This window comes from Dromiciops gliroides, chromosome 2 (genome assembly GCF_019393635.1).
Source record: "Dromiciops gliroides isolate mDroGli1 chromosome 2, mDroGli1.pri, whole genome shotgun sequence".
Taxonomy (NCBI): domain Eukaryota; kingdom Metazoa; phylum Chordata; class Mammalia; order Microbiotheria; family Microbiotheriidae; genus Dromiciops; species Dromiciops gliroides.
The window spans coordinates 420,183,660-420,196,866 of record NC_057862.1 but is presented as its reverse complement, the minus strand read 5'-3'; positions in this window follow the sequence as shown (position 1 = coordinate 420,196,866).

Sequence of the window (13,207 nt, the reverse complement as noted above, 5' to 3'; positions counted from 1 at the left end):
GTCTGAGGCTGGATTTGAACTCAGGTCCTGACTCCAGGGCCAGTGCTCTATCCACTGTGCCACCTAGCTGCCCCCACAGTATGTTTTTAAAATGCTTGTTAATTTAGAACTCAGTCACATTCATTCCATGCTGAGGCATCAGAGTAGGACTTTAAAGAAATGGATAAAATTCACATTTAGTGTGCATCAGTAATAATAACTGACATTTCTGTAGCACTTTAAAGTTTGCACAGTACTTTAAAAATATACAGTATTTCATTAGAAGTGTGGTATCCAGACCTGGGGTGCATCATTTGATTGCCCTATGTCTTCTTCTCTCATCACTGTGAATTAATTCTTCTCTGGCCACCCCTTCCCAATGTTGTATTATTTCCCTCTACTAGAATGTGAACTTCTTGAGGTCAGGGGCTATCTCTTATATTTGTAATTCTAGCATTTCACACTGTGCCTGGTACATAGCAAGTTCTTAATAAATACTTTTTCATTCATTCCATTGTACTCTGCCCTTAAGCCACATCTGGAGCATTGTGTTCTAAACTGGGACCCAGTTTTAGGCAAAACATTGGCAAATTGGAGTGCTTTCAGAAAAGGTTGACCAGAATGGTGAAGACTGGAGATTATGCATGTGGATTGGCTGAAGGAACTGGAATCTTTTTTTTTTTTAAATAATCTTTTATTTTGGAACTGGGGTTTTTGGCCTAAAGCCAAAAGAGATCTTGAAGCCTGTCTTCAAGTATTTGAAGGGCTATAACCCTGTGTATTTCCCTCCATCCTATTCTCTTATATTTATCCCCTTCTTTTTTCCCCTGTCCCTCTTCAAGGTTCTGTTTTGCTTCTAACCATTTTCCCTTAACCTTTTTCTTTCCTATTTCCTAGTTGGGTAAAATGTATTTCCATACCTAACTGTGGTTATGTGCATTCTTCCCTAGTTTAACCAAATCAGATGAGAGTGAGATTCAAGTGTTATCCACTCTTTACCACACTATCCCCTCCTGTTGTATAAATTCCCTTTTACATACCCTATTTATGTGATTTAATTTTCCCCATTCTTGAGGCAGCTAGGTGGCTCAGTAGATAAAGCATTGGCCTTGGATTCAGGAGGACTTGAGTTCAAACCCAGCTTCAGACACTTGACACTAGCTGTATGACCCTGGGCAAGTCACTTAATCTTCATTGCCCTGCAAAAAAAAAAAAAAAAAAAAGAATTTTCCCCATTCTTTTGCTCCCTCCTCCCTTCTCCCCTTTCTCGGTGCATTCCTATTCCCATCCATTCTATTCTTCTTTTAAGATCAACCAACTACAGTAGAATCACACTCAGGCCTTCTAATTAGTCTCTATGACCCATGGTGATGATAAAATTCTGAGGGGCTACCTGTCTCATCTTGTATATGAATTTAAATTTTGGTCCTTCATGATTTCCTACATGTTTGCCTTTTTATACTTCTCTTGAATCCTGTGTTTGTACAATAATTTCCTATCTAGCTCTGGTCTTTTCATCAGGATTGCTTGGAATTCCTCTTTTATTAAAGATCCATTTCCTCTCTATAGGATTACACTCAGTTTTGTGGGGTAGGTTATACTTGGTTGTAAGTCTAGATTGTTTGAATTTTGGAATATCATATTCCAAGCTCCTTGTTTCCTCAAAGTGGTGATTGCTAAATGTTATGTGATCCTAACTATGGCTCTTTGGTACTTGAATTCTTTTCTTCAGACTACTTCCAGTGTTTTATCCTTGACCTGGGAGCTCTGGATTTTGGCTATACTGGTCCTGAGAGCTTTCATTTTGGCATTTCTTTTAGAAGGCAAACAGTGGTTTCCTTCAGTTTTTACTTTGTCCTCTGGTTCTAAGATATCTGGACAGTTCTCTCCTAAGATTTCTTGAAAGGTGATGTGTAGGTTCCTTTTTTGTTCATAACTTTCAGGTAGTCTAGTGAATCTTAAAATATCTTTCCCCAATGTTTTCTAGATCAGTTGTTTTTCTATCAGATATTTCACGTTTTCTTCTATTATTTTTTTCAGGCTTTTGATTTTGTTTTATTATTTTTTGAGGTTTCATGGAGACATTAGCTTCCATTTGGCTAGTTCCAATTTTTAAGTTTTTTTTTTTCCAGTAAGGATTTGTACCTCTTTTCCCAAGCTATTCTGTTTTTGTATCTTTCTTCCCTAACTAAATTTTACACTGTATTAAATTTCATCTTATTAGATTCAGCCTAATATTCTAGCCTGTCAAAGTATTTTGGGATCCTTACTCTATCCAGTCTGTTAGCTATCCCTCCCAGCTTTGTGTCATCTGCAAATTTTATAAGCATGACATTCCCTGAGGTACTCCACTTGAGACATACTTCCAAGATAATATCAAACCATTAATGACTATTCTCTGCATCTGGACATATAAGTAACAACCTAATTTCTATTCTCTATTCCATATAATTTCCACAAAAATAGCACAATTTGTCAAATGTTTTACTTAAGTCTAGGTAAATTATATCTACAGCATTCCTTTGATCTGCAATTTTAGAAACCTTGGCCAAAAGAGAAGGAAATAAGACTACTAACAACATAATCTATTCTTGATGAAACTGTCCTGGCTTTCTTTGATCACAACTTCCCTTTTAAGATATCATTAACTATCCCTTTAATAATAGCTCCTAGAATTGTGTTAGGAATTGATGCAAAATTCAATGGCCTATTCTTTGCAGATTCCAGTCTTTTCCTCTTTTTTTTGTTTTTGTTTTTTTAAAGCCTGTACAGTTTTTCTGAGTAACAGCCCAGTGACACTGAATATAGAGGAAGGTGGTATGATTACTGAATGGCTGTGAGAGCAATGAGCTGCACAGAAGGCAGACATTTTAGGGAAGCAGTTTGACAGGCAGGAAGGAGAGGCAAGCAGCCTTTTGAAACGTATACCATTCTTAGCAAGTAGGTGAGCTAACCCTCACCATGTCCCTAAATTCTCAGTGCCTGCAACCCTAGAGAACTGCTGAGTAGACTCCCTTGGTGACATAATTCTCTTTCCATGAGGGAGTAGAAATCTTATCCTAATCCGGCCAAACAGATAGGTGGAGCGGTGGATAGAGTGCCTGGCCTGGAGTCAGAAGACTCATCTTCCTGAATTCTAATCTGACTTCAGACACTTAGTAACTGTGTGACCTCAGGTAAGTCACTTAACCCTGTCTGCCTCAGCTTCCTCATCTGTACAATGGGTTGGAGATGGAAATGCCAAACCACACCAGTACCCTTGCAAAAAAAAATCCAAATTGGGTCAAGAAGAGACTGATAGGAATGAAAAACTACTGAACAATTTGATTTACTGTCTATTCTATTTACTGCTTACTTTGTTGTAGAAGTTTGCTAACTATTCATGATCAGGGAAAGTGTCTTGAACTTTTCACTCCCCTAGACTACAAATATTTGATGAGTAGTAGATGGCGCTCATCTCAGCCTGATAGTCTTCTTGAAAGATCTAGTTGTTTTGTGCTTTTACACTTGTTCCTCATAAGTGCTAGGTGCATGAGCCCATGGATTACTTAGATATATGTAGGTATGTTATCTTTATCCCTGGAGTGAAGAAGGAAAAAAAAAAGTACAAAGCCAATGTATGTTAGTAATAAGAGAGACCAAACTTTTAACTTAAGAATGGACTTTGGGGGCAGCTAGATGGCGCAGTGGATAAAACACCAGCCCTGGATTCAGGAGGACCTGAGTTCAAATCCGGCCTCAGACACTTGACACTTACTAGCTGTGTGACCCTGGGCAAGTCACTTAACCCCAATTGCCTCACCAAAAAAAAAAAAAGAATGGACTTTGTATCCTGTGGCTAGTAGGGAACCATGTATCTAGAGGAAAAGAATAAAGTGCTTATTAATAGATGAGAGCCGTCCAGGTAACATCTATCCCACCTTGCTATATCCCAAACAGCCCTTATTTTAGGGATAAGAAGTAGCAAGGATCTCAATGCCACTCCTCCACCCTCCTATTCTGTGCAATCCTGGTAAGAGGGAAGTTAGTTTTATCTTTGGGACCCCCCAGAAAGGAAAGGAGAATGTATCCAAGTTCCTGGACAGTGAGTCTAGGGTGAGGAAGTCATGAACTCATAAGTAGAGACTTAAGAGTTTCATATAGGAAACTATAATGAGAGAAGTACCAATCCTAGGCATTAGATTCCCACACACAGACCTGAGATATAGGAGAAGATATTAGGAGGCTGAAACCTGCCAAATAAAATTATAGGATCACAAAATTTAGAGCTAAAAGGAATTTCAAAGATTATCTAATGCAACTTTACAGAAGAAACTGAAGGCCAGAGAGGTGCCCAACATCACACAGCTACAAAGTGGCAGTCTGAAACCAGTTTTTCCTCCATCCAATTTAGAGAGAACAGGAAGTGAAATGAAAAATGAACAAAAGACTTAAGAATGCCTTACTAGAAAGAAAAAAATAAAAGTATAACCTAGATCTCTAAAGATGATATATAAAAATGGTATTTGTTCCTAAGACTCCTATAAACTTCCTTTTAATTATTGTGTGTCTTCAGTACATAGGTGTTATAACAAATGCTTTTAAAAAGTATTGCAGGGGACAGCTAGGTGGCACAGTGGATAGAGCACCGGCCCTGGAGTCAGAAGTTCCTGAGTTCAAATCCGGCCTCATACACTTAACACTTACTAGCTATGTGACCCTGGGCAAGTCACTTAACCCCAATTGCCTCACTAAAACAAAACAAAACAAAAGTATTGCAGAAGCTTTGGGTGCTCTTCTCAGAAACGGAGTAAAGGGGGAAAATGACCACCTTCTTCCTCAATTCCTACTGATTTCTGTTTTTTGGTTTTTTTGTGGGGCAATGAGGGTTAAGTGACTTGCCCAGGGTCACACAGCTAGTGTCAAGTGTCTGAGGTAGAATCTGAACTCAGGTCCTCCTGAATCCAGGGCCAGTGCTTTATCTACTGCACCACCTAGTTGCCTCTCAAATCCTACTCTGAACAGTAGAGAACCCAGTTCAGAGAAGAGGAAATGGAAATAACAATGAAAAAAGTAGGGGATTCCAGTAAGTCAAGTCCTGGGGTTTTGATGTGCCTTTGAGCAAACAATAGCCATGAAATCAACAAGTACAAAACTGCTAGCCAGAATAGTGAAAATCACTTACTTCTCACCTGTTTGCCATATCAGCTCTTATAAAGGGGAGGTAGGATAGGGACAGATACAAGTTTCACCTCCTTTGCTATTTTGTCTTTACTCTGATGGCAACAGTGAAAATTCTCTCTCAGATGAATTTTGGTGCATATGCCATAGGCTGAGTTCTCTTCTAGGCCCAACTTTATGTAACGAGGTTGAATAAAACTGGGCTGAAAACCCACAACAATCTCTGTAGAATCCTGATTTAATAACATTAATGGAAATGTAATGAAGTCCCTACCCCATTCAGTAGCAACATTATGAGGAGAAAATCAGGCATCCTATGGGAAGAAACAAAATGAAACAGGACACAATATATCCCTGTAAATACTGATCTAAGGTGATTCAGGAGCACAATGTCTATTTTAATGGAACTTTAAAAGTCAATCCTATAGAGAGGTAACATAGTTCAAAAAGTAATCTTTGAAGTTAAAAATATACAAAACCTGTTTCAAATCTTGGCCTCAGCTATTTGTATGACCTTTGTGCAAAACACTCACCTGACGTTCCACATTTGTGAAATGAGAGGGTTGGATTAAAAGAGCTGTAAAATCCCTTCTAGCTCTAGGAATTATAACCCAGAAGTCATTGAGAGAGAGTTGAGGAATGAAGAGCCTGAAGGGACCTCAGAGATCACCTAGAAATGGTGTAGCAATCCCTTCTCATATACTAGACATGGTTAGCTAATTTTTGCTTGAAGAGTTCCATACTAACTAGTTCATTAAGCAGACCCTTCCTCTTTGGGTCAGCTCTAAGAATTAGGAACTCATATCAAGACAAAACTTGTCAACTTGGAAATTTTAACCATTGTACCCATCCCTGTCTTCTAGGGACAATCAAAGCAAGTTAGGTATGGAAATACATTTTACCCAACTAGGAAATAGGAAAGAAAAGGGTTAAGGGAAAAGGGTTAGAAGCAAAACAGACCCTTAAAGAGGGGCAGGGGGAAAAAGAGGGGGACAAATATAAGAGAATAGGATGGAGGGAAATACACAGCAATCATAACTGTTAATGTGAATGGGATGAACTTGCCCATTAAAATGGAAGTGGATAGCAAACATTAATAACCAGAATCCAAAAACATGTTGTTTATAAGAAATACATTTGAAACACAAAGATACACACAATTAAAACATGGGATTGGAGCAGAATGTATTCTGTTTCAGCTGAAGTAGGAAATAAAAGGCAGAAATAGTAATTATGATCTTAGACAAAGTAAAAACAAAAGAGCTAATTAAAAGAGATAAGCAGAGAAACTACATTTTGCTAAAAGGTGCCATAGACAAAGCTGCTTAAACTGTGTGTCATGACCTCAAATGGGGTGACATAACTGAATGTAGGGGGGGGGTCACAAAAAATTTGGCAGTAAATGTTTTATTTGTATACTTATTTTATATACCTATATACCACAGGTCACATAAAAATTTCTTGGGCAAAAAGGGGTCATGGGTAGAAAAAGTTTAAGAAGCCCTGCCACAGACAATATATATTCTGAACATATCTGCACCATATGGAATAGCATCTAAATTCTTAAGGGAAAAGTTAAATGAGTTATAGGAAGAAATAGACAGTAAAACTATAATAGTGAGGGACTTCAATTTACCCCTCTCAGACCTAGTTAAATAGAAGAACAAGAACAACAACACAACAAAACCCCAACCTCTTCAATTACAGCTCTTCAATTCTTCTCTTGAACATTCCCCTCAAAGATTGAGAGTCTCCACTCTATGATTAATATCCCTGAAATCCTTTTTGAATAAAATAAGGGTATTTCCCTCTGAATGGAAAAGAGGATATTTCTCTTGGGTGGTTTATAGGTTAATCGCTTTGGGGAATGGGGAAAGCAAAGATTTAAAAAGACAAGAGATGTTATTTGTTCAGAGTTTGTTCTCTCTCTCTTTAATCCATTTCCTGGAACCATGGCTTCTTATATACTTTGCTCAAAGGGAAAAAATCTGGAATGGGTTTTCAAACTAGAGAAATATTTATTTCTTTTTATTTTCAGTTGAATTAAAAAAGAAAATGACCACTCCCACTTAGAATTTGTTATACAGAGGGATAGGAAATCCTGGCATAATCTGAAATGCATTCATAATCAACTGCCTTCCCTTTGTCTTCTGAGAAGTTGTAGATTCTTTCAAAGCTCAATCCATATGCTACATCCTATATAATCTTTCCTGATCTTCCTAGCTGCTGGTGCCACACCCCAAATATTTTGTATTTTCTTTGTATATAGTTTTTTGTGCTTATGTGTATATATGTTGCTTTCCCAACAAGTATATAAACTCCTTGAAGGAAGGGATTTTTCTGTTTCTGTTTTCATCTTTGTATTCTCAGAGCATAGCACAGTGCCTGGTGCATAGTAGGAACTTAATAAATGCTTGTTGATTAATTGATACACCCTAGATTTTGGGAGAAGGAATTTCAAAGAGGAAGGATTGTTAGGATTTCCTACACTAAATTCTTTTTTTTTCCTACACTAAATTCTTCAGGAGAAGTCAACCAAGGAGGGATGTGAAACTCTCAAGAATGTGTAACCTGTCACTGTAGTGCTTCTGGCTCCAAAATGATGGTGATTCTGGGAGAGAGAGAGAGAGAGAGAGAGAGAGAGAGAGAGAGAGAGAGAGAGAGAGAGAGAAAGTAAAATGAGTTTTTTCCCCTTTATAGCACAGTCACTTTCTATCCTTCCTCCCAAGTGAACCCTTTCTTGACACAAACAAAAACAGTCATGCAAAAACATCTGATAGAGGCTTTAGCTACCAATGTATACAATATTCAGTTCTTACGGTCCCCCCACCTCTGAGCCATGAGAGAAAAGATATGTTTCATTCACTATCTCTATCACCTTTTCCTATCACCTTTGCTGTTTTTTTTCTTTACTCAGAGTTACATTTCCTTTTAGTAAATGTTTTATTTATATCATTGCAATTGCTGTGTATATCGTCCTCTTGGATCTGCTTTTTTTCACTCTGAATCAATTCATAATAGAATTTTTTTTCACATGTCAAAATTCCTTGGCATCTCTGATAGTTAAGGTATTCTCCCTTATATTGGGTTTAAATTTTCCTCCATGAGTCATTGGGTTCATTGGTCTTGTGACGATTAAAAGTAAATGTGTGGTGGTCTATCTCTGTCCCAAGTGTAGAGAAAATTAGCTAGAGTTTACTTATAAATTAGAAGCTTTAGCACCAGTTTTGGGCACTAAGCACTTATTAAAGTATATTAGATGTTAGTAAAAATAGAACACATGCCTCTGAAAGATAGGAAAGCCTAGCTAGGATCTACAGGAGAGAGAGCAGAAAAAGCCCCCTTCACCTACGAGTCTCAGGCTGTAGAGAGAGAAAGTCCCTGTGCCTCTGAGAGCAGAAGCTCCCTGTGGTCCAGAAGACAGGCGGTCCCTACACACTGCTCCAAGCTAATTGGCTGGTGGCATTCAAGTCCATTGATTGACATGACTTAAAAGTCATGAATAGAACATTCTGAGGTCAGAATTCAGATCCTCTGGGGGGAACATGGCTTTTGTGAGGTAACTTCCTAATCCTGGGCTGACCTTAAAAAGGTCAGCCAGGCTCTCTCAGGAGGGGGGCTCCTGGAAGTCCTAAAATCCCTATTATTAATAGTTTTCTCAGTCCTAAGTTTGGCAAAATAAGTTCTGATGGTCTTATAATAATAATAAGATGGTTGTCTCTTTCCCCTCACTAAGAGTCTCAGAGATTGAATGCTTATAGTGGGCATAAAGCCATATATTAGGATTGAGGGGTATAAGATCTTTATGATCGCTACTGCTTCTTTCTTCAGCTATCCTTGAAAGACAGGCTTTTTTTTTTTTTTTGGTTGTTGAGTCAATCAGGGTTAAGTGACTTGCCTAGGGTCACAAAGCTAGTAAGTGTCTGAGGTCTTATATGAACTTAGGTCCTCCTGACTTGAGGGTCAGTGCTCCACTCACTATACTACCTTCCTGCCCCTAACATAGATTTCTTAAGCATTAAGTGGATGATGGGGCTCAAGCAGCCACTACCTGGCCTTTAGACTTCAGGATTTCCATGAGATAGACAGGAGGACCCAGAATGTGTCTGCTTGAAATCAGCACTGTGGGGGTCATCCTAATATTGGAACAGAGTTGGAAATTAGTGAGGAAAGAGAATCTTTAGTCCTGACATTAGAGGGCATTTGTGATTCTCATCTGGTTGATGAGCTGCAGGGGGAAACTGATTTTTCTTACTTTTTTCCCTCTGTTATAATCCATAATCCGGAGATGGGATTCTGGACACACTCCCTTCAGTTATTCATTTTTTGTGAGTTGTGGGGGTATATGATTCAGGGATTTCCCCTTCCTACCCAAATTTGAATATCTAGGAGAGCAAATGGGATCGCTATAGCCAGATGGCTCCACATGGGAGAGGCTGACCTTTTCCTTTCCATTGTTTATATAGAAAATATAAATATATTTCTTTACATGTTCTCTGTGATCATTGTTCAGTCATTTCAATTGTGTCCTACTCTCTGTTACCCCATCTGGGGATTTTCTTGGCAAAGATACTGGAGTGGTTTGCCATTTCCTTCTCCAGGTCATTTTACAGATGAGGAACTAAGGCAAACAGGGGTATGTGCCCAGAGTCAAATGTCTGAGGCCAGATTTGAACTCGAAGATGAGTCATCTTGATTCCAAGCCCAGTGCTATATTCACTGTGCCACCTAGCTGCTCTTTCTGTAATGTAGTATATTTTAAAATCTTGGAAAGAATGGGAAGAGAGTTATGACCAGAGATATTAGAGCCCAAACAGAAGGTGGGAACTCTAGAACTGTGCATGTGTTGTAGATTTTATTTTTTAAATTTTAAAAAATATTTTGTTTCATCCACTGAATTAATTCCAGACCAACACAGCCAACTAAATCTCTAGCTTGGCAGTGAGGTAGCAGTTTAGACTGCTGTAGGTTGAGCAACCTCTGCTGGCCAGTAAAGATACTGCATCTGTTAATAAAATACATTTTAAAATATCAACTTTTGTTGTTACATCACATTTATTTCCAAAAAGTCCCTTTTCCCTACCTAATAATCGTCCCTTCTAATGAAGATTTAAAGAGAAAGAGAAAAAAAAGTTAAGCAAAACTATCCACATATGTGACAGTTTTATGCAGTATCCCTTATCCATGCTCACACCCACATTTTCTATAAAGGAAGGGATGTGCATTTCTTCAATTCTCTGGAGCCAAAGTTGGTCATTGTAATTATATGGAATTCACTTTCAGATGTTTAAAATTTGGTTTGCATTGTGATAACCACAATATTGTGTTCCTGTATATTGTATTCTTGGTTCTGTTTACATCATATCCGTTTTCACATATGTGTATATATAATACATATGTGTATATATAACAAACACGTATACCCATGCACATGTATGCACACATACATGTGTTCATATTTACAATTTCTTAAAGCACAGGAACAACATTCAATTGCATTTATGTATCACAATTTATATAGCCATTCTCCAGTCAGTGGATAGTAATTTTGTATCCTGTTCTTTGCTTTTACAACAAGTATTGATGTAAATGTTTTAGTGTTTGAGGAATCTTTCTATCTTTGGCTTCCTTGAGATTTGTGCCTAACGGTGGGATCTATATGCCAAAAGATATGGGCATTTAGTCACTTTTTAAAAGTGGCATAATTCTAAGTAGTTTTTCAGAATGATTGGACCAATTCACAGTTCTACTGATAAGGTATTACTGTGGCCATCTTCCTCTACTATTGCCTATTTCCATTTTCTTTTTACATCTTTGCCAATTTCATAGGTATGAGGTGAAACCTAATAGGAGTTTTGATTTACATTTTTCTGTTTTAGTGATTTGGTATAATCTTTCATAATGCTGCTAATTCTTTTGAGAACTGTTCTCTTTTGACCATTTATCCACTGGGGAGTGGTTCATGTACTCTCATAAATGATAAATATAATGATTTCAGAGAAACATAGGAACATTTATTTGAATTGATACAAAGTAAAGTAGATTAAACTAGGAAAATAATGTTTACAATGATTATAAAAATTTAATTTAACAAATTAGATTTAAGCAATAACAAAAATAACAAAACTGAAAAGTATACATTTATAATGACCAAGCTTTGCTCTAAAGGAGAGATAATATAATGAATCTCCTTTTCTTCTCTGCAGGGATGAGGGACTATGGACATGAAACATTATTTATATGTTCAGGCTACATTGATTTTTGGTTAATTTTGCTTAACTGCTTTTTTTTCTATGCCTCATTCTTTGTTAGGATGGCTCTGTGAATAAGGGAGGGGAGAGTGGAGAAGGGCAAAGGAAAAAAGCATTTTAGCATTTACTATGTGCCAGGTACCATGCCAAGAGCTTTTTACAAATATCATCTCATTTTATCCTCACAACAACCCTGATTGTAGAGCACAGTGCCTGACACATAGTAGGCACTTAATAAATGTTTGTTGATTGATTGATTGAAATACTTGAATTGCAGATACATGAATTTAAATTTCACTCAGTAGTTGATATAAAACCACTGAAGGGTTTTGAGAAGAAGAATGTCATGACCAGATATGTGCTTGCAGACGATTATTCAGGCACCATAAGAAGTAGGAATGGTAGGCATTGTTATCCTACTTTAAAGATAAGGAAACTGAAGCTCAGAGAGTGGAAGAGACATGCTCAGAATCCACTGGCAGACCTTGGAATCAATTCCATGGTTCTTGCCATAAATCACACCACACTTTGCAAATCTTTTTTTGCAGGGGTAGGGCAGGGCAATGAGGGTTAAGTGACTTGCCCAGGGTCATGCAGCTAGTAAGTGTCAAGTGTCTGAGGCCAGATTTTAACTCAGGTCCTCCTGAATCCAGGGCTGGTACTTTATCTACTGAGCCACCTAGCTTCCTCAATTCCATGGTTATTTATTCAAGTCCCAAGATGAGAACCACTACGGTTTATTAAGCATCTATGTGTAAAGCACTGTGCTAGGTACTGGGGCAGGGTGTGTGTGTGGGGATGGGGGGGATATAAAACCAAAAATAAAACAATCCCTGTTCCCTAAGAGCCTACATTTTAAGATGATAAAGTTCACAGTATAAGTACACAGATGAGTAAAAATGCAAGGTAATTTGAATAAAGAGTGCCTCACCTAGACAGTTATGTCAAACTCAAGTAGAAACAGATCCTTGAAGAGGTACCATTTTGATTTAGAAAAACACAAATTAACATTCTGTTGTATTGTTGCTGAGTCATTTCAGTCATGTACAACTCTTCATGACCCCATTTGGGGTTTTCTTGGCAAAGATACTAGAGTGGTTCTTCATTTCCTTCTCCAGCTCATTTTACAGATAAGGAACTGTGGGAAACAAGGTTAAGTGACTTGCCCAGGGTCACATGGCTAGCAAGTGTCTGAAGCCAGATGTATGTTGTATTCTATTTTTGTTTATTTTGTTAAATATTTCTCTGTTACATTTTAATCTGGTTCAGGTTGCACTGGGAGTTTTGCAGGTCCCAGGCAACTGCAGTTTGGCACTTCTGATGTAGAAGATGACACTTGAATGAACTTTTAAGGACAGTAGGATTTCCAAAAGGCAGGGGAAAAGAGGAAATTAATCCTATGCATGGAGGATAGTGTATAAAGACAGATATACAGAGACTAAACGCAGGAAGACTAATTAGGGAGTTCTTGAATGATGACAGGTGTGTTTAAGTGGACAGAGGATGAAGAAGACATGGAAATAGAGGTGACAAGATGACTAATTGCATTGATAGGTAAAACCATTTACTACATGCTAGGCACTATGTTAAGTGCTAGGGAAACAAATATAAGCAAATAAGATAGTCCCTCCCTTTTAGAGGCTTACATCTTAATGGTGAAAGATAACACACAAAGGGAGGCTAAAAATGGGGCCATGAGGAATGGTATTTGTAGGGGAAGGTGTCTCTTGAGAAGGTAGAGAAATCTGGAGAGTAAATGGAGCCAGAGTTAAGTGAACATGGTTGGTGTCCCTGGAAAAATGACAATCTGGAAAAAA